Here is a 22,842-nt window from a genome sequence, read left to right as displayed (position 1 = left end):
ATTTGTGTATGAATGGACATTTAAATTTTATCTATAATCTTTCTGCTACAGTTTTGTCTAGTTTTATAGTGGCCAGGTATGATACAGTTTGTGCAGGATATGTGTGGAGACAGAGAAAGAGAAAGGCTATGATGCTGATAGAGTCAGGGAAGGAAGATGAACAGGAGAAAATCTGGGAAAAGCTAGAAGAATGATTGGAGGAAAAAAAGGGAGAGAGGAATAAGGATAGGAGTGAAATAGCCCTGGTCTTCCCAAGGCAGTACTGAAACCCAAGACTCAACCTTTCTGTTACTGTCTTGGGACCAGACTGAGTTCATAGTTGGTTTTTTTGTTTTTTTGTTTTTTTTGTTTTTTAAAAATTTTTAATGTTTATTTATTTTTGAAAGAGAGAGAGACAGAGCACCAGCAGGGGAGGGGCAGAGAGAGAGAGAGACAGAATCCAAAGCAGGCTTCAGGTTCTGAGCTGTCAGCACAGAGCCTGACGCGGGGCTTGAACCCCACAACGGTGAGATTGTGACCTGAGCCCAAGTCAGAGGCTCAACTGACTGAGCCACCCAGGCGCCCCGTTTTTGTTTTTGTTTTTGTTTTTTAAAGAAAGCTTGACTTTTTTTTTTTTTTGAGAGCACAAGCTGGGGAGAGGAGCAGAAGGGGCGGTGGAAGAAAGAATCTCAAGCAGGCTCCATGCTCAACCTGGAGCCTGATGTGGGGCTCAGTCCCACGCCCTTGGGATCATGACCTGAGCCAGATCAAGAGTTGGACATTCCACTAACTGAGCCACCTAGGTGCCCCCTGAAATCATCTTTATTAGCATGTTATCTTGGGCAAGTTATCTGTCCTCTGTATGCCTCCGTTTCCTCATCTGTAAAATGGGATAAATGGGATAATACCTCATCATGTGTTAATTCATACAGAGCTGTTAGTGTAGCATCCATCCACATTGAGAAAGCTTTCTGCTCCCTTTTACCTCCAAACTTTGCTCTTATTCATTTTCATCTCAGGTGTACTTTTCCCCCAAAACCCTCTAGGTTGCACTAAGAGCCCCACTTTTATATCCTGTACCTTTGTCTTAGCTTTCACCCCATTCTTTTGAAATTCCCATAGCTAATTATTTACCCCTTAGGGTGGAGAACCATCTCTTGTAATGTCTTTTACAATTTAGTTTCACCCTGCATCCACCACTAAAATACTTAGCACAGTGCCTGGCATACAGTAGGCACTTGATAATGTTTGAATTAAACTGAAGAAAGCCTTAGGCCTTAGGAACATTGAACCTAGAGAAATACTTACCTTTCCACCCATTCCCCAGCCATCCACTTTCATTCCCTGAGGCAAGCAATGGCTAAAAATTCATATCCTAGGGCTGCCTGGGTAGCTCAGTCGGTTAAGTGTCTTGACTCTTGATTTTAACTCAGGTCATGATCTCACATTTTGTGAGATCGAGCCCTATTGGGCTCTGCACTGACAGCATGGAGCCTGATTGGGATTCTCTGTTTCCCTGTCTCTCTTGTCTTTCCCCCATTCATGCTCTCCCTCTCTTTCAAAAAAAAAAATTTTTTTTTTAAAAGTGTGTACTCTAAATATTGTACATTGTTCTGTACATTGTAGTCACCCCACGAAGAGGATGAATAAAGAGTTCTAATAAAGTTGGGGCGCCTGGGTGGTGCAGTCGGTTAAGCGTCCGACTTCAGCCAGGTCACGATCTCGCGGTCCGTGAGTTCGAGCCCCGCGTCGGGCTCTGGGCTGATGGCTCGGAGCCTGGAGCCTGCTTCCGATTCTGTGTCTCCCTCTCTCTCTGCCCCTCCCCCGTTCATGCTCTGTCTCTCTCTGTCCCAAAAATAAATAAAAAACGTTGAAAAAAAAAATTAAAAAAAATAAAAAGAGTTCTAATAAAGTCAATTGAAATACCATGTCATGGTATTTATAAATCCATTTTTTCCCAGCCCTTAATTTGATTTAGGGTACAAGACATAATAAAATAACCAGCACTGTAAGACAACCTACAGTATAATGCTAAATTGTGTTTTAAAAATCCTTAAGATTCTGAGGAGACCAAGGTCAATGTGAGCTGGACTGGTAAAAGAAGACATCCTGGAAACCAGACTTGAATTTGGTCTTGAAGGACTTGATGGTGAAACTTTCTCAGTGGAGGGATGGGACAAAATCTAGGCTACAGGCATTAAGGGAGCTAGCTAGTAGGGAGAGACTAATGGAGATGATGTTGGCTGTTAAGGAAGGAAAAGGAAAAGGATGGGAAGAAGGGAAAGAGGGACAAGTGAGGTATGTATGTTTCTGGAGTCAGAGGGAAAGATCTGGTTGGTAGGAGGGGATTGAAAATGCTAGCAAGTGAGGTAAGTACAGGAATTAGATGCCTCAAGATGCTGGGTTTAGTTTTAATTTTTTAATTATTGATTATTGAATAGGTAATACACTTCTATGATTCAAAATTCAAAAGGAAACAAAGCATACAGTGAAAAGTCTTTTTTTTTAAGTTTATTAATTTTGAGAGAAAGTGAGAGAGAGAGCTAGAAGGCACATGCATGTGTGAGGGAGGGACAGAGAGAGAGGGAGAAGTGTCAAGCAGGCTTCCATGCTGTCAGCGCAGAGCTGGATGTGGGGTCAAACCCATGAACCATGAGGTCATGACCCAGCTGGAAGTAAGAGTCAGAAGCTCAACCGACTGAGCCACCCTGAAAAGTCTCCCTTCTATCTGTTGTCCAGCCACCCAATTTTCATTACTTGAGGCAGCCAGTGGTTACAAACGCATTTTTCCTGAGTGCTTATATAAGCAAATACATATGTTTTTATATATATCCTAACTTTTTTAAAAAATAAAAATGATAGTGTACTCCAAACATTGTTCTGAGTGTTGCTGTTTTTTTCCCCCCATTTAGAGACTTTGTTTTTTTAATAGTTGCATGCATAGCATTCTCTTACGTGGATATACCATTATGTACCTAACCAGCTCCCTATTGGTAGACTTTTAGGTTTACAGTTTTTAGACATTACAAGCAATCCTGTAATGAATAAATAACATTTAGATTTTATTCTGATAAATGTTTAAATGTTCTAAATGTTTAAATGTTCTAAAAACATTTCGTTCAGATTCTATATGATCTAAGATCTGGATTATGACCATTGAAAGAAACAAGGCAAATTGACATACTGTAATAAATGGCTCAAATTCAGAGTAGTGATTAACAAATCTATGTGTATGGATATAATTTATGTGTTTGTGGGCACTTCCACAAAGAGCTATAGGAGCCATGGAATGATTGCATATAGTATAAAGCTTAAAAGTACAAAAATTTATTGTAAAAAGTAAGCCTCTTTTCCCCTACATAGGGATCCCTGTAATGTCCCAGTTTCTTGTATTTTGATGATCGTGTTTTTCAACATCCAGCCATGGGCAGCATCACCACTGGCCAGTCTACTTGTTTTCTTGTGTAACTCCAGAAATTGCCCATCCTCTCACTACGTAAATGTTAGCTTATTTTTCTGTTGGTCTTTCTAGCTCTTTATCTCCTATTGGTCTCTTTTCAAGTCTAACTTACTCCAGAATAATTTTGAATAAATAGGTGCCAGATACCCTGAGATTCAGAGCCTTCTGTCTTCAGTCCCAGCCTTGACCAAATAAGATGATGCCAATGTAGTCATTCCTGGGGTTCCTCTGTCTGCTGAGCATGTTTAGTTATCATGTGGCTGGATGAATATACTGGTGGTCCTCCGTAATGTTTCTTTTCAAGTCTGAAAAACCACTTAAGATTTTATAAACAAAGCACTGATGTGTTTATGATAGTATGTTAACCCATCTTTCTCTTAGTCTATATAAAACCTGTTGCTCTGCTGATATAATTAAGGAAATTCTGATACTTTTCGTAAGGGGAAGGACAAATCCTTTTAAAATGGGAAGTGGATTTTCTTTTTTTTTTTTTTTTTAAATTTTTTTTTTTTCCAACGTTTTTTATTTATTTTTGGGACAGAGAGAGACAGAGCATGAACGGGGGAGGGGCAGAGAGAGAGGGAGACACAGAATCGGAAACAGGCTCCAGGCTCCGAGCCATCAGCCCAGAGCCTGACGCGGGGCTCGAACTCACGGACCGCGAGATCGTGACCTGGCTGAAGTCGGACGCTTAACCGACTGCGCCACCCAGGCGCCCCGGGAAGTGGATTTTCTAATGCTGATTTTTTTATTCCTTTTTTTTAAAAAGTTTGTTTATTTATTTATTTATTTATTTATTTATTTATTTAGAGTGAGCAGCAGGAGCAGGGGAGGAGCAGAGAGGGGGGTGGGGAAGAGAAAGTCCCAAGCAGGCTCTGTACTGTCAGAGCAGAGTCTGACACAGGTCTCAAACTCACAAACTGTGGGATCATGACCTGAGCTGAAACCAAGAGTTGGATGCTTAACCAACTGAGACACCCAGGCGCCCCTGATTTTTTATTCTTAATGAGTTTGTTAAAGGCTACTCTCAGTATACCTAGGAAAGAAAAAGAATTGCTAAGGAATTGTGTATCTTGCATTTAATGACCAGATTACAGCTTATTTTGTAGAGCTGGGTTTTTTTTTTTTTTTTTTTAATGTTTATTTATTTTGAGAGACAGAGAGCTGGTGCACACATGCACAAGTGGCGGAGAGGCAGATAGAGAGGGAGAGAGAATCCCAAACAGGCTTCATGCTCAGTGCCAAGCCAGACGAGGGGCTTGGTCTCATGACCGTGACGGCATGACCTGAACTAATATCAAGAGTCAGATGCTTAACTGAGCCACCTGGGCACCTCTTGTAGAGCTATTCTTTTTTTTTTTTTTTTTTTAATTTTTTTTTTTAACGTTTATTTTTCAGAGAGAGAGAGAGACAGAGCAAGAGAGAGAGAGAGCGAGCTTGAGAGGGGAAGGGCCAGAGAGAGTGGGAGACAACAGAATCCGAAACAGGCTCCAGGCTCTGAGCCGTCAGCACAGAGCCTGACGCGGGGCTCGAACTCACGGACCGCGAGATCATGACCTGAGCTGAAGTCGGACGCTTAACCGACTGAGCCACCCATTGTAGAGCTATTCTTAATAGCTGATGAGAGGGGCGCCTGGGTGGCTCAGTCGGTTAGGCGTCCGACTTCAGCTCAGGTCATGATCTCGCGGTCCGTGAGTTCGAGCCCCGCGTCAGGCTCTGTGCTGACGGCTCAGAGCCTGGAGCCTGTTTCGGATTCTGTTGTCTCCCTCTCTCTGACCTTCCCCCATTCATGCTCTGTCTCTCTCTGTCTCAAAAATAAATAAACGTTAAAAAAAATTAAAAAAAGGGGCGCCTGGGTGGCGCAGTCGGTTAAGCGTCCGACTTCAGCCAGGTCACGATCTCGTGGTCCGTAAGTTCGAGCCCCGCGTCAGGCTCTGGGCTGATGGCTCGGAGCCTGGAGCCTGTTTCCGATTCTGTGTCTCCCTCTCTCTTTGCCCCTCCCCCGTTCATGCTCTGTCTCTCTCTGTCCCAAAAATAAATAAAAAACGTTGAAAAAAAATTAAAAAAAAAAAAAAATTAAAAAAAAAAGTTGATGAGATTATCAAATGAGAATAATGTTATATCCACTTAAAGGCCATAGAAGCCTTTTTGATTAGGTAATATAAAAATAAATAAAATTTAGAATATAGTGAAATTTTAGTGAACATAATGGATATTAGTTTCCTGTGACAAGAAAACTGGAAGAAACACTTATTTTCTAAACCATGATATTACGGTTCTATAAACAGTGTTCTAAGGTTATGCCAAAGTGAATGTCTTTGTACTGGTTCTGTATTTACGGTGTGTTGCTAATGCAAAAATATTCTGTGATTTTAACTACTAAAAGTTTAATAAGAGTTCTGCTTTTATTAAATTTTATAATAGGAGCTAGGAAATTATTTTGATGACTGTTATTTTCTAAAATACTCACATGGCTTTTTCTCCAGAAGAGGTCAGATAATTTGTCAGGTTACTTGTGTTCCTATTTCCTTATCTAGAAAAAGTAGTAACATTTCTAATCTGTTTGTTGTAAGTGATTTAACAGTAAATGAGTGCTTTGCCAATATATGGAATACTAGTGAGCTGACTCCAGTCAAAATTCAGACCTTTGGAATGTCAGATTTGTTCTGCTAAGGGTTGGGGCTTTCTTGGGCATGCAAGCTACCAAGACTTCCTGAGAAGGGTGGCCAAGAGCCTCTGCATTTTAGAGCTTATTTTACAGTGTAGAGTACAGACCTAGGGAAGGAGGCCATTTCTCTAGGGTGTGCAGGCTGCTCCCCTAGAGCCCCAGGCTCTTTTAGCTCTGCATTGAATTTCCCCATCACTCCTGAGAATTGTTCAAAGAGCTTTTCTCTTCATCTTGGTTAGTGTGACATCCCATCCCAACCCATCCTAAGTCTTACTGGAAAGGGATCTCTTTTTCCTTGGTGCAAGTACTTCTTCATATATCCAATTAATGGACAAACCTAAACATATTGGTTGAGCATCAAGGTACTGGGCTAGGTGTAAGTGAGAGATGCACATATGTGTCCTATCTTCAATAATGTTATGATGTTGGTATTTAATTTGATTGGGAGGATGATATTTATTATTATTTATTATTTTAGAGCGTGAGAGAGAGTTCGAGCCAGGGAGAGGGGCAGAAGGAGAGTGGGAGAGGGAGAGGGAGAGAGAGAGAGAGACAGACAGAGAGAGAACCTTAAGCAGACTCCACGTTCAGCATGGAGCTCAACACAGGGCTTGATCCAATGACCCTGGGATCATGACCTGAGCCGAAATCAAGAGTCACTTGGCCGATCAACTGACTGAGCCACCCAGTCGCTCTGGGAGGATGATGTTCATTTATAAAAATGCAAGGTGGCATTGATTTGAAAATCAATGCAAATAAAGACAGGAAAATACATTTTTTCACATTCTAATTTGATTGACAAAATTTCAGGAAATTCATGAGCTGGGAATACCTGTTTGAGTCTTAGTCATCAGTCACTGGCACTCTCCCTACCTTAACACCCAACACTCCTCCCCACCCATTTTTTTTAAACAGTGGGTAAATTGTCTTGTTACAGAGGTGGATACTTTTATTTAGTCAGAAGACTGGAGCAGTGGGTGTTTGTTTACAGTCTAAGATACTTTTTAGGATCTGCTTTCCTTGTTCCCTCAGGGCTGAACTTTGAAAAGGTCTAATCTAGTGTGGTCAGACCAAGTCTGAATGGTATCCTTTATTCTAACTTCTGGAATTGTTATAAATGCAAGATTTTCTTTTGTGCATTTCTGTTAGCTAAAGAACTGGCCATGGAAAAATCTGCTTTATTCACATATACCTTTTGATATTAAGGTGTATGACTGTTTTCTTCTTTACTATATATTTCCTATATAGTAATACTTATTTGTGGAGTGTTTATTGAGAGGATATATGGTATATGCTGTATGAGGCACTTGGGGATGCAAAGTCGAAGGCTTTGACATTCATGGCTTTAAGGAACTTTAAGAAAGACAAATGAACAGATAATTCTGATGTTGTGTGGTGAGTGCAAGTGATAGAGCCAATCCAGAGTATTGTGGGAGCCCAGAATGGAGCAGTGGTTCTCACAATATGGGGGCCCTAGTGATCCCTGAGCTCATAAGGATCTGTGAGGTCAAATCTGTTTTCATAACTTAAGACATTATTTGCTTTTTTGATGTCATTTGCTTACAAATATATGATGGAGTTTTCCAGAGGCAATATAATTTGTGATATGCCAGTACATTGGATACAGAAGCAGAGAAGAGAATCTAGCTGTCTTCTGTTAAGCCAGGCATTTAAGTAGATTTGCAGAAATATAAAGCAGTATTACTCTTTTCACTAAAAGTTTTGTTTTGAAAATTATGGTTTTTAAAGTTAAAATATGTTTAAAATGTTTTAAATAAACATTTAATAGATCTATTAATTTTTACATGGTAAATATTTTAAAATCCTTGTTTTTAACTTCATATTCAGCAAATATTGATATAACTTAAATAAGAGCTTTTGAGTCCTTGATAATTAAAAATTTTTTTAAAAAATATTTATTTATTTTTGACAGAACGTGAATAGAGGAGAGCAGAGAGAGAGGGAGACATAGAATCCCAAGCAGGTTCCAAGGTCTGAGCTGTCAGCACAGAGCCCGATGTGGGCTTGAACTCATGAACTGTTGGATCATGACCTGAGCCGAGATCAAATACTCAACCCACTGAGCCACCCAGGTGCCCCTCAATAATATTATTTTTAAGATTTTATTTTTTTTAACTAACCTCTACACCCAATGAGGGGCTTGAACTTACAACCCTGAGATCAAGAGTCACATGCTCCTCCTACTGAGCCAGCCTGGTGCCCCTGAGTTCTTGATAATTTTTAAGAGTGTGAAGGGGACCTGCAACCAAAAAGTTTGAGAACCACTGGAATAGAAAATTTTAAACTAGTTCTTAGGAGCAAGGTGGTCAAGGAAGGATTTTCCCTAGTAGGTGATACTAGGGCTCAGTCACAAGTATTTAAATAATTTCCAGCTGGGATGTAAAGTGGGAGGGAGTTGCAGAAGATAGGTAGGAAGAGGTGGATCACTCAATGTCTTGTTTGTCAGGTTGAGAAGTTTTTTCCTGCTCCTGTAGTCCTAAATAGGAAGTTTCTAAAATGTGCTCATTTCTATCCTTACATGTGAAGTACTCTAAAAAGCTGTTTTACTATGTGTATTTTTAAATATAAGGAGTTTAGAAGATTGTGTTTTTGATTTTGTGTGAATTGTTAAAGTGAAAAAGTATTCTGGACACTACCACTTAGCATTGACAACATATTAGTAATTTGCGTCTTCTGAGTCCCAGTACTACCTGAATGCAGTTTTATATTTCCTATAAAATGTAGGTTTCAAGTGACTATTGTCAGTGATACAACATTTTTATAAATTGTTTTTTTTTTTTTTAATTTTTTTTTCAACGTTTTTTTTTTTTTTTTTTTTTTTTTTTTTTTTTTTTTTGGGACAGAGAGAGACAGAGCATGAACGGGGGAGGGGCAGAGAGAGAGGGAGACACAGAATCGGAAACAGGCTCCAGGCTCCGAGCCATCAGCCCAGAGCCTGACGCGGGGCTCGAACTCACGGACCCCGAGATCGTGACCTGGCTGAAGTCGGACGCTTAACCGACTGCGCCACCCAGGCGCCCCTATAAATTGTTTTTAATATGCTAGTTATGGTTATTAGCTAATAGTGATAGAGATCTTCTGAACCAGGTGGTTAAGTTGATAGGAAAACTCAGATCCTCATTCAAATAGATGGCCAGTGAGAAAATAGTAGCAAAGGATATATCTGATAAGGAATATATATAAAGAACACTTTTACAATTCAGTAATACAAACTTAAATAATCTAATTTAAAAGTTGGCAAAAAGTTTGAGTAAACATTTTTCCAAGGAGGTTATACAAATGGCTAATAAGCACATGAGCAATTGCTCAATGTCATTAGTCATTAAGGAAATGCAAATCAAAACATAAGAGATACCACTTTTTACACCACTAGGGTGGCTATAATGAAAACACGGACAATAACAAGTATTACATGTAGAGTTGGAACCCTCATACGTTGCTGGTTGGATTGTGAAACAGTGCAGCCACTTTGGAAAAATAGTTGTCAATTCCTCAAAAAGTTAAATATAGAATTACCGTGTGACCCAGCAATTCTACTTGTGGGTATATACTCAAAAGAATTGAAACACATGCCCGTACAAAAACTTGTACATGAATGTTCAAAACAGCATTATTCACGATAGCCAAAAAGTAGAAACAACCCAGATGTCCTTCAGCTGATGAATGCGTAATGACACGTAGTTCATCCATACAGTGGAGTAGTATTCAGCCTTAAAGAGGAGTGCAGTTACGTTTATACATGCTCCAACATGGATGAACCTTGAAAACAATGCTAAGCAAGAGAGACCATTCACAAAAGTATTTAATGATTCCATTTATATAAAATGTCCAGAATAGGCAATTCCATGGAGAATTATTTGAAATAATTTCAGACTTAGAGAAAGTTTAAAAAATAACAAAGTTAAAGTTGTATGGATTAAAAGTTGTCTTTCCTGGGTGTCTGCCTGGCTCAGTCGGTAGAGTGTGCAACTCTTGATCTCTGGGTCGTGAGTTTGAGCCCCATCTTGGGTGTGGAGATTACTTAAAAATAAAATCTTAGGGGTGCCTGGGTGGCTCACTGGGTTAAGTGTATGACTGTTGATTTTGGCTCAGGTCATGATCTCAGAGTTTTGTGAGTTTGGGCCTCATGTTGGCCTCTTCAATGACCCTATGGAGCCTGCTTGGGACTCCCCTCCGACCCCCCTCCCTGTCATTTCTCTCTGTCTCTCTCAAAATAAACAAATAAACCTTAAAAAAACTTAAAGAAAATCTATCTTTCCTCCTTTTCCAGTGGAAGAAACAAACATGTAAATAATAAATGAGAATTATAAGCACTAACAAGAATTATGAAGGTAATAAAGTGGTATAAAATGACCCAGGTTATAGCTTAACTGTGGCAGTACACAGAAAGCCTCTTAGAAGACTTGGTAACTTTTGGTTGAGACATGAATGTTAGAAGGTCACAGATAACCAGGGGCAGAACATTTGAAACTGAAAGCACAGCAAGTATAAAAGCACAAAGTAAGGAACAAATTATGGGAGGAACAGAAAGCAAACCAGTGTGATTAAAGAGTAGTGAATGAGGAAGAGTGGAAGCTGAGGTCAGAGGTTGACAGATATCAGATCATATAGGGTCTCTGCAGGTTATAGGTGCAACTCAGGTAGGGTTACAATGGGATGTTTTTGAAAGGTTTTAAACAAGGAATTGGAGTTACCTGATTCATGGTCTATGAAGTACATTTTGGGTTGCTTTGGCACAGATGAACTGTAGAGAGGCTAGAGTAGAGGCAGAGAGACTGATTAGGAGGGTGTTGGAGCAAAACAGCCAAGAAGTATTGATGAGGACTTAGACAGGGACTGTGTTGGGAACAATGGAAGTGTTGAATTTGGTGTGTTTTAGAGGTAGAGCCAGTTTTTTTGATTGTTTCTGTTTGTGTCTGAGATGGTGGATGCAGAACAGGAGGATGTCATTAGTTTACATTTTTGCATTGTGAAAATATTGAAAACAATATAAATACCCATAAACAGTGGTACATCCACACAGTGGAGTGCAGTGCACTTGTAAGAAGAGAGTGAGGAAGAGCCCTGTGAACTGATACAAAGTTATTTCCAGGGCCTACTGTTAATGGAAAAAAGTGCAAAAGCATAACTATAATGTGTTAGCCTTTTATGTAAGAAAAGAAGGAAACAGGAATATAAATATGTATTTGCACATAGGTGCCAAAATAAATACAAAAAGGATAAGCCAGAAACTACTGAGATTGGTTTCTTACAGGATTTGGGTGGAAACGGTGTAGAAGGGATGAAGGGGAAGAGAATGGAAGCAGTAGGGATAGAGAGAGGGATGCTTTTGTGAGAGTATCTTTTTGTGTTAAGTCTGAGTTTTAGAACTATATGAATGTTTAACATAATGAAAAACAAATACATAAAATCTATCTGGGTGGAAAGAAAACAGCCCAAGTGAAATAAAGACACAAACAAATGAACCTAACTGGATTTCTAGTAAATAACAACCACATTGAAAAGGAAAAAGAATAAAAACTAAACCAGTTAACTACACAGAATTTTGACTATACACCACAAGCTCAAAAGAAAAAAATCTCTAAACAAATACTGAACTGTTGTCAGTAGAATTGTTTTTCACAGTGGTTTGAATTAAGAATTCTGTAACTACTTTACATATTTTAGGATTGAATGTGTTTACCAATATGTTGAAGATAAAGAGATTTATCACTGTGGTAAAGGGAATTGTAGGGGCACCTGGATGGCTCAGTCGGTTAAGTGCCTGACTTTGGCCCAGGTCATGATCTCACATTTTGTGGGTTCAAGACCCTCATCAGGCTATGTACTGAGAATTTAGAGCCTAGACCCTGCATCCGATTCTGTGTCTTTCTCTCTGCCCCTCCCGTGCTCGTGCTCTGTCTCTCTGTCTCAAGAATAAATAAATATTAAAAAAAAATTAAAGGGGTGCCTGGATGGCTCAGCTGGTTAAGCATCCAACGGCTTAGGTCACGATCTCATGGTTTGTGGGTTCGAGCCCCGCATCAGGCTCTGGGCTGTCAGTTCAGAGCCTGGAGGTTGGTTTGGATTCTGTGTTTTCCTCTCTGCCCTTCCCCCATTCACGCTCTCTCAAAAAAATGAATAAACATTAAAAAAATAAAAAAATTAAAAAGGGAATTGTAAATATGGATTGAACGATGTGTTAGATTGGAATTTGAGATATCAGTATAAAATTACTAGTCTTTTTAGATTGACACAGAGATAAATAGAAATGTGTGTATCCATGGTTCAGTATACATCCATGTATTTCCTAGTTATGTTTACTGTTCCTTAACATTCTCTGACAGAAAACAGAAAGCTTTATTGAATTCCTGGATTTGAAGACGGTTTCATGGTTAACTAGGAAGTTTTTAACAGGCATCCTTAAAATTTGTTTTTCTCTCTGGTTCCTAGTTTTTACCATTATTTGATAAAATTTGGAAACCCATTCTGGGTTATAGGCACCTGCCATACAGTTCTTGGTTATATATGAATAGTTGATTATTTTGTTCTCTGCTTTCTTTTCATCAGGCCACTTGGGACAGCCCATGTGGGAAAGCTCATACAAGTCAGTGTTTAAGACACAATGTGATGCTTGCTTCAGCAGCACATATACCAAGATTAGCATGGCCCCTGCACAAGGATGACACGCAAATTCGTGAAGGGTTCCATATTAAAAACAAAAAACAAAAAAGACAATGTGGAGGAATACTTGATCCCTATAATCCTATCTACCTTCTTAGAAGATACTATATATCCTTGTTTTTTGTCATTATATCATTTCTTAAAAACAAAACATGAACAAAAGGTCATAAAAATTTAGCACTTCATCAACTATTTATTATCCTTTAATAGACACATTTTTAACATAGTTTTATGCAACATTCTTGAAGTGATTGAGATAATATTTTCAGTTGTTTTATATTAACCTAGAATATTAATAGATATCAGTAAGGGAAAGTGTTATTGGAGTTGCTGTTTCTTTCATAGCAGGGACTGAATGAAGTAAAATGCCTTTGGGGCTAAGAGAACATTAAGTGGAATTTCCTCCATGCTCACAATTTGTCTACATGTGTAGTTTCTTTAATTCAGTCACTGAACATTTTTGATTACCTGCCGTTTGTAAAGGCACTTTGCTGAGTACTTGGGTTATAATATGAGTATGACTGTCTCCTTTTCCTGAGGGATCCATAGTCCAGAAGGGAAGATAAGCAAACTCATATTTGCAATGCACTGTGATAAATGAGATACACACAGGTCACAGCAGGATCCCATGGATGGGAGTGAGTCTTGGGGGATTAGGAAAGGCTCTAGAGAAGTCACCTCAACTGACGTAGGTACATAGGAGTTGGCCTAATGGACAGAGTGCTGGAATGAGCAGCATTTGCATAGATACCATACTATTTTGCATTTTAGGTAAATGAGAGGTGGATGATAAACTCAGTAGGGAGGATAATCCTGGATATGGGTTATCTCATTGTTTTAGTTTGAGGAGGAGATATTATTGGTTGGCAAACTCTGGATGCCTTCATTTTGTAGTTTCCCTTATTTATTAGACCATGACTTGGTTGTTAGGGTGAATTGCTGGTGAATAGAAAAGTCTAACCTGTGGACTCATAGACAAGAAGGAGAATCCTTAGGTGAGGCTTTTGTTCTGAAGTGACTGGAGAAATAGTACACACACACACACACACACACACACACACACACACACCCCAAAACTACTAAGGGAGAAGAGGTTGACCCTGAACCTGAGAGAAGGAAAACAGAATTACAGAGAAAATATCTTTTCTCTAGAAGACTAGTGTTAGAGATCTTGGGCTGATGGCTTAAGCCAAATGGACGTGGTCACACTACAGACTTCAGTGAGATAGATGGGCATTGCTGGGATCTTGGTTATAGAGATGGTAAAAAAAAAAAACAACAACCAAGATAGTTCCTGTCACCATGTGTGTATATTGATAGTATTTGGACCGTTTTTGGCTTATTAATTTACTGATCTATTTAGTAGTAATGGATTCCCATGGGATTGAAAACTTTTTAAACATAAAAAAGTTAAACAATGTAAACCTTCCCACCCCCAGCCCTCAGTCACCCTGTTCCTGTTCACCCCATTCCTCCAGCGTGCTTATCCCACCCAGGAAACTATTTATTAGTTTATGTATCCTTCTAGAGTTTCTTTATATTAATAAAAACACAGATTCTTATTTCTTTCCCCTCCAAAACCCTTATTTCTTTCCCCTCCAAAACCCACCAATTCCAAAGCCAGCATATTATACTTATTGTTTTACAAATTGGTCTTCCCACCCTTCCCTTTACACATTGTGTTTATTACTAAACAATGGAAATCTTCATAGAAGATCTTTCCAAAGAGTATGTACAGTTTTGTTTTGTTTAATTTGTATGGTTTCCTTTTGGATCATTTATTTAGCCAGTTCTCTCTTGGTATACATTTTAGTTCTAGTTTTTTATTATTGTAACAGTGTTGCAGTGAATTACGTTGTACATGTCATTTTGCCCATGAGCAAGTATATAATTATGGAATAAAAATTCAGATGTGATATTACTAATCAAGGGCCGTATATCTTTGTAATTTTGATAGATATTGCCAAAATGCCCTTATGTTTGGACCCAGACTCTCCCACTGATTATAAGGGATTATGAGAAATGTGTATTTCTCTCCACCAAGCTTTATTGACATTTGTTTGACATATAACTTTATATAAGTTTAAGGTGTACAGTGTGATGATTTGACATGTGTATATATTGCAGAATATTCACCACTATAATGCTAGTTATACACCTTTCACATAATTCACATAATTACCATTTGGTTGTTGTTATGGTGGATAATGTACATTTCTTCACAGCCTTGCCAGGAAAGTACCTTGTAAAACAGGGAGTTTTGCTAAACTGATAGATGGAAAATGGTGTCTCAGGGTAGTTTTGTTTTATTTCTCTCTTTCTCTACTTATTCGTAAGTAAGCTTTGTGCCCAACGTGGGACCCAAAGTTAGGATCCTGAGATCAAGAGTCATGGGTTCTACGGACTTAGCCAGCCAGATGCCCTTCAGTGTAGTTTTAATTTGCATTTTTAAAATGTTTATTTGTGTGTGTGTGTGTGTGTGTGTGTGTGTGAGAGAGAGAGAGAGAGAGAGAGAGAGAGAGAGAGAGAGAGAGAGAGAGAGAAAGTGAGCTATCAAGTACAAGCAGGAGAGGGGCAGAGAGAGAGGGGGGCAGGGAATCCAAAGCAGGCTGCTTGCTGACTGCAGAGAAGCCTGATGTGGGTTTTGAACTCATGAACAGTGACATCATGATCTGAGCCAAAGTCCGACATGTAACAGACTGAGCCACCCAGGTGCCCCTGATTTGCATTTTTATAATGAATGAGATTAAGAGTCTGTTCATATTAAGGCTTCTTTTTTAAGTTTATTTATTTTGAGAGAGAGAATGTTCATGCATGCACATGCGGTAGAGGGGCAGAGAGAGAGAGAGAGAGAGAGAGAGAGAGAGAGAGAGACAGACACCCAAGCAGGTTCCATGCTCAGCGCAGAGCCGGATGTGGGGCTCAAACTCATGAACCCATGAGATCATGACTTGAGCCAAAACCAAGAGTCAGACACTTAACCAACTGACCCAGTCAGGCGCCCCTGCTATTAAGACCTAAAAAAAATTTTTTTTTCTGTGAGCTTTCCTTAACTATTTTATGATTTTTATTTTATTTTTTTGTATTTATTTTTTCAGTTTTTATTATTTATTTATTTATTTATTTTAATATATGAAATTTATTGTCAAATTGGTTTCCATACAACACCCAGTGCTCATCCCAACAGGTGCCCTCCTCAGTACCCATTACCCACCCTCCCATCCGTCCCACCCCCCATCAGCCCTCAGTTTGTTCTCAGTTTTTAAGACTCTCTTATGCTTTGGCTCTCTCCCACTCTAACCTCTTTTTTTTTTGTTCCCTTCCCCTCCCCCATGGGTTTCTGTTAAGTTTCTCAGGATCCACATAAGAGTGAAAACATATGGTATCTGTCTTTCTCTGTATGGCTTATTTCACTTAGCATAACACTCTCCAGTTCCATTCATGTTGCTACAAAGGGCCATATTTCATTCTTTCTCATTGCCATGTACTACTCCATTGTGTATATAAACCACAATTTCTTTATCCATTCATCAGTTGATGGACATTTAGGCTGTGTCCATAATTTGGCTGTTGTTGAGAGTGCTGCTATAAACATTGGGGTACAAGTGCCCCTATGCATCAGTACTCCTGAATCTCTTGGGTAAATTCCTAGCAGTGCTACTGCTGGGTCATAGGGTAGGTCTATTTTTAATTTTTTGAGGAACCTCTACACTGTTTCCCAGAGTGGCTGCACCAGTTTGCATTCCCACCAACAGTGCAAGAGGGTTCCTGTTTCTCCACATCCTCTCCAGCATCTATAGTCTCCTGATTTGTTCATTTTGGCCACTCTGACTGGCGTGAGGTGATATCTGAGTGTGGTTTTGATTTGTATTTCCCTGATGAGGAGCGACGTTGGGCATCTTTTCATGTGCCTGTTGGCCATCCGGATGTCTTCTTTAGAGAAGTGTCTATTCGTGTTTTCTGCCCATTTCTTCACTGCATTATTTGTTTTTCGGGTGTGGAGTTTGGTGAGCTCTTTATAGATTTTGGATACTAGCCCTTGTCTGATATGTCATTTGCAAATATCTTTTCCCATTCCGTTGGTTGCCTTTTAGTTTTGTTGATTGTTTCCTTTGCTGTGCAGAAGCTTTATCTTCATGAGGTCCCAATAATTCAGTTTTGCTTTTACTTCCCTTGCCTTTGGGATGTGTCAAGTAAGAAATTGCTGTGGCTGAGGTCAGAGAGGTCTTTTCCTGCTTTCTCCTCTAGGGTTTTGATGGTTTCCTGTCTCACATTCAGGTCCTTTATCCATTTTGAGTTTATTTTTGTGAATGGTGTGAGAAAGTGGTGTAGTTTCAACGTTCTGCATGTTGCTGTCCAGTTCTCCCAGCACCATTTATTAAAGAGACTGTCTTTTTTCCATTGGATATTCTTTTTTGCTTTGTCAAAGATGAGTTGGCCATACTTTTGTGGGTCTAGTTCTGGGGTTTCTGTTCTATTCCATTGGTCTTTGTGTCTGTTTTTGTGCCAATACCATGCTGTCTTGATGATTACAGCTTTGTAGTAGAGGCTAAAGTCTGGGATTGTGATGCCTCCTGCTTTGGTCTTTTTCTTCAAAATTACTTTGGCTATTCAGGGCCTTTTGTGGTTCCATACAAATTTTAGGATTGCTTGCTCTAGCTTTGAGAAGAATGCTGGTGCAATTTTGATTGGGATTGCATTGAATGTGTAGATAGCTTTGGGTAGTGCTGACATTTTAACAATATTTATTCTTCCAACCCATGAGCACGGAATGTTTTTCCATTTCTTTATATCTTCTTCAGTTTCCTTCATAAGCTTTCTATAGTTTTCAGCATACAGATCTTTTGCATCTTTGGTTAGATTTATTCCTAGGTATTTCATGCTTCTTGGTGCAATTGTGAATGGGATCAGTTTCTTCTTCTTTTTTTTTTTTAATTTTTTTTTTTTTAACGTTTATTTATTTTGGAGACAGAGAGAGACAGAGCATGAACGGGGGAGGGGCAGAGAGAGAGGGAGACACAGAATCGGAAGCAGGCTCCAGGCTCTGAGCCATCAGCCCAGAGCCCGACGCGGGGCTCGAACTCACGGACCGCGAGATCGTGACCTGAGCTGAAGTCGGACGCTCAACCGACTGAGCCACCCAGGCGCCCCTGGGATCAGTTTCTTTATTTGTCTTTCTGTTGCTTCATTATTAGTGTATAAGAATGCAGCTGATTTCTGTACATTGATTTTATATCCTGCAACTTTGCTGAATTCATGTATCAGTTCTAGCAGACTTCTGGTGGAGTCTATCCGATTTTCCGTGTATAATATCATGTCATCTGCAAAAAGTGAAAGCTTCATCTTTGCCAATTTTGATGCCTTTGATTTCCTTTTGTTGTGTGATTGCTGATGCTAGAACTTCCAACACTATGTTAAACAACAGCGGTGAGAGTGGACATCCCTGTCATGTTCCTGATCTCAGGGAAAAAGCTCTCAGTTTTTCCCCATTGAGGATGATGTTAGCTGTGGGTTTTTCATAAATGGCTTTTATGATGTTTAAGTATGTTTGTATTTTTTTTTTAAACATTTATTTAGTTTTGAGAGACAGAGAGAGAATGTGTGTGTGGGACAGTGTGTGTGTGCCCACAGTGTGTGTGGGCAGAGAAAAGGAAACCCAAAATCTGAAGCAGGTTCCAGGCTCTGAGCAAGCTGTCAGCACAGAGCCTGAAGCGGGGCTTGAACCCACCAACCATGAGATCATGACCTGAGCCACCCAGGTGCCCCTCATGATTTTTTTTTTTTTTTTTTTTTTTTAAGTAGGCTTCACAGCCAGCATGGAGTCCAAGGCAGCGTTTGAACTCATGACCCTTGAAATCAAGACGGGAGCTGAGATCAAGAGTCAGATGTTAACTGCCTGAGCCACTTAGGCACCCCTTTCATGGAGTTTTGAAGCAGAAATGATATTATCTTAATTTATACTTGTTTTTTCTTTCCTAGTTCGAGTATAACATGTACAACAATCCTAAGGGTATAGTGAGACAGATTTTTATAAGCTTCTGACACTCATTCTGAGGGTTTTGGTTATTATTATTATTATTTTTAAGTTTTCTTTATTTAAGTAATCTCTGCATCTACCGTGGGGCTTGAACTCATGACCCCGAGCTTAAGAGTGGCATGCTTTTTCGACTGAGGCAGCAAGGCACCCTGGTTTTGGTGATCTTTTACCAGAAGGTATCAACAGAGATTTCAGACCACAGCCAGGATATTTATTTTTCTTCAGATGGTCCTTACATGGTTTGTATACTAATATATTAAAGTTGTAATTGTCTCAGGCTGTCAGGAAAAAGACTCAAGTTCACATGAACTAACAATGACCTATAGATGAAATCTGCTGCCTGATAGTGCCTGTAATGTGTATTTTGATATCAGAGGAGTTACAAAGTGAAAAAAAACTTTACTTCATCTGAAAATGATGAAATGTGTTAGATGGTGGCAGATTGTTTTCCTAAGAGGTTATATTAATTTATACTGTCACTAGGAAAGTAAAATATTTTGGCTGTTCTGTATTTTCTTTTTTTTTTTTTTTTTTTTTTTTAATTTTTTTCAACATTTTTAATTTATTTTTGGGACAGAGAGAGACAGAGCATGAACGGGGGAGGGGCAGAGAGAGAGGGAGACACAGAATCGGAAACAGGCTCCAGGCTCCGAGCCATCAGCCCAGAGCCTGACGCGGGGCTCGAACTCACGGACCGCGAGATCGTGACCTGGCTGAAGTCGGACGCTTAACCGACTGCGCCACCCAGGCGCCCCAACTGTTCTGTATTTTCATAAGCAGTTGATACTGTCAGACCTTTTTGTCAGTCTGGCACATGTGAAATAGTGGTACACTGTGCTTTTTTCTCCTTTTAACTTTTTCCAATGGAGTATAACACATAAAAGGCAAAAAAATCATTATGACTTGTCACAAAGTAAAAAAAGATCCTTGTGACCATCACCAAGAAGTATAGCATTGCCAGCAATCCAGAAACTCTCCTCATGCACACCGATCCTGTCACCATCCCCCACCAACCATAACTAGTGCTTACTTCTTTCCCAGAGGTAATTGCTGTTCTGACAGCTAACACATAGATTAGTTCTGCTTGTTTTTGAACGTTGTATACCTGGAATCATGCAGTGGAGTGCCTTTATGTCTGGTCTTCTTTTCAGCAATATGCTTATTACATTTATCCATGTTATCTGTAGCTAAGTGTAGCTTAATAATAAGATGGACAAAGCTATATATATTCTCATTCTTAGTATGTGTAAAACAGTGGTTCCTATTATTTGTGTGTGTTAGAGGCACACTTCTGTTTTTTATTGAGGGATTTGCAAATTATATTTGTTGCTGAAATATCTTTTTGTAATTCAGATATTCACATCTAAATTAATTAAAAAATACATGTACGTCTGGTATTTGAATCTTTTTTCTGAATTATTTATTTTTATGGTATGTGATAGATTTCTGTGGTTCACAAATAAAAAGTATAAAAAGGTAAAGTCTCCCACCTCTATTCCCAACTGTATGTGAGTAGTTCATATCCACCCCTAACATCTAACCCCTAACCCCTAGCATCTCACTCTGCCTAGGAAACTGGTATTACTACTTTCTTGTGTGATCTTTTGGTGTGTCTTAATGAATATAGATTTTTTTTAAGTTTATTTATTTATTTTGAGAGACAGAGCAAGCAGGGGAGGGGCAAAGAGACAGGGAGAGAGAGAATCCCAAGCAGCTTTGTGCTGTCAGCATGGAGCTAAATGTGGGGTTCAAACTCATGAACCATGGTATCATGACCTGAACTGAAACCAAGACTTGGATGCTTAACCGACTGAGCCACCCAGGTGCCCCTGAATATAGATTTTTATTTCTTTCTATTTTTATTCCTCTACCAAAAGCACATTATAGTAACTACCCTGTACTTTATTGTTAATTTTTTGCTTAACATCTTGCATATTTTTATTTAAAAAATTTTTTAAGTTTATTTATTTTGAGAGAGAGAGTGAGTGGGAAAGGGGCAGAGAGAGAGGGAGAGAGAGACAATCCTAAGCAGGCTCTGCACTGTCAACACAGAGCCTGACATGGGACTCAAACCCACGAACTGTGAGATTATGACCTGAGCCAAAACCAAGAGTCAGATGCTTAACTTACTCAGCCACTCAGAAGCCTGGAACATCTTGCATATTTTTATATCAGTCCTTTTTTATAAAGCTCTTGAGTGTTCGTTTTCCTTGCAATATAGTGTTCCATTGTGAAAATATATTATAGTTTATTCATTCTCTTTTGGGTTTATAGTTTTTGGCTATTTTTAGAGGTTTTTTTTTTAATGTTTATTTTTGAGACACACACACACACACACACACACACACACACACACACAGTGCAAGTGGGGAGGGGCAGAGAGAGGGAGACACAGAATCCAAAGCAGGCTCTGAGCTGTCAGCACAGACAGCTGATGTGGGGCTCAAACCCATGAACCCAGGCACCCCAGTTTTTGGCTATTTTGAATAATAATGCTGTGAACATTCTAGTAAATATCTTTTGGTGAAATGTGTGCACATTTCTTTTTGATGTATGTCTAGGGTGGAACCCCCTGTCATAGGTATGTGAATTTCCATTGCTCCACATCCTCAGCCTCCAGCTTAGGTAGGCTTAGTTTCTTTAAATTTTACCTATTTTGGTGGGTTCACAGTGTTATTTTATTGTGGTTTTAATTTTTATTCTTTAATGAGAATGTCCATTTTTTCCCTATGCTTATTGGCTATATTGTTTTTTTGAAAAACTTTATTTAAAAAATACCCAGAAAAAAAAAATATATAATCTCCATTTGTTAAACAGAAAGAAAGAAAAACAAACTCCTGTACTAGCAGTCTTAATCTGGTCCTTTCTTGGGTAGTAGGTATCAAAGAATTGACCGTTCTAATTGTGTTTTGTAAAACAAAAACAAAAGTAGAGGAAATTCACGTTCCTTTGATGTAGGGCTAGGACTTTGTGGTAGTATATGAGGAATACTCTGAATTCAGTAGGAAGAGGAGGAAGAGGAGAGAGATGAATGTATATCATGAAGTGATTTTGAATTTACATGGCTTTGCTTGCTTATTTGTGGGTGGAGACTGGAAGGTTGAAATCATTGTTAAGTAGTTTAGCTGGCTCCTAAATTATAATATAACTAGCATGATTGAAGCATAGTGTTGATTTTGTTTTTGTAGAAAAGTACTTACTAAAATTTTTTTAAGGGGCACCTGGGTGGCTCAGTTGGTTGGGCGTCCGGCTTCGGCTCAGGTCGTGATCTTGTGGTTCATGAGTTCAAGCCCCATGCCAGGCTCAGTGCTGACAGCTTGGGCCTAGAGCTTACTTTGGATTCTGTGTCTCCCTCTGTCTGCCCCTCCCCTGCTTGCCCTCTGTCTCTCGCCGTGTCTCAAAAATAAATAAACATTAAAATTTTTCTTTTATTTGTTATGAGAGAGAGCGTGCGCACACATGACCACGAATGGGGAGGGGCAGAGAGAGAAAGAGAGATTTCCAGGCACAGTCTGCATGGACAGTGCAGAGCCCCACTTGGGGCTTGGACCCATGAACCATGAGATCATGACCTGAGCTGGAGTCATGAGTCAGCCACTTAACTGACTGAGCCACCCAGGCACCCCAAAAAGTATTTTTACTTGAACAAGACTAGAGATAGAATGTGTATAGGGGTTTTGGTTTGGTCATAGGCCATTCTTAGTGCTTAGGTAAGCTTTTGAAATCCACCCCCCCACCTGTCTTTTTAAAGTTTAAGGGATATTTATTGTTTGTCCAGAATTTTTCCCTTTCTTTTCATAATAAAGTTGTGAGAGTGAATCTTCATGTGTAAGGTTATTAATAACATTATTTTTACCTAAAGCTTATTATTAGGAATTTTAATAATACATTTTATTGAATCGTGTGTTTGAATAAATCACAGTAATTTTGTTGACTGTTCAAGAAGAGTAAGCAGTATACTTACATTCATTATTAGCCTATATTGTGTCAAACTGGTTATTTAAAAAAATTTTT

At 39.2% G+C, this 22,842-nt stretch overlaps 1 protein-coding gene and 1 pseudogene across 6 annotated transcripts in view; both read left to right on the top strand.

Moving 5' to 3' along the window:
• PIK3CB (phosphatidylinositol-4,5-bisphosphate 3-kinase catalytic subunit beta) overlaps positions 1-22,842 on the top strand; it is a 186,012-nt gene that overhangs the window by 19,153 nt on the left and 144,017 nt on the right. The window lies entirely within an intron of this gene.
• LOC131513287 (U6 spliceosomal RNA) lies at positions 12,763-12,824 on the top strand (annotated as a pseudogene).

The sequence above is a fragment of the Neofelis nebulosa genome, chromosome 5 (genome assembly GCF_028018385.1).
Source record: "Neofelis nebulosa isolate mNeoNeb1 chromosome 5, mNeoNeb1.pri, whole genome shotgun sequence".
NCBI classification, from domain to species: Eukaryota; Metazoa; Chordata; class Mammalia; order Carnivora; family Felidae; genus Neofelis; species Neofelis nebulosa.
Note: the sequence above shows the minus strand (reverse complement) of the source record. Positions and strands in the feature narration are given on the sequence as shown.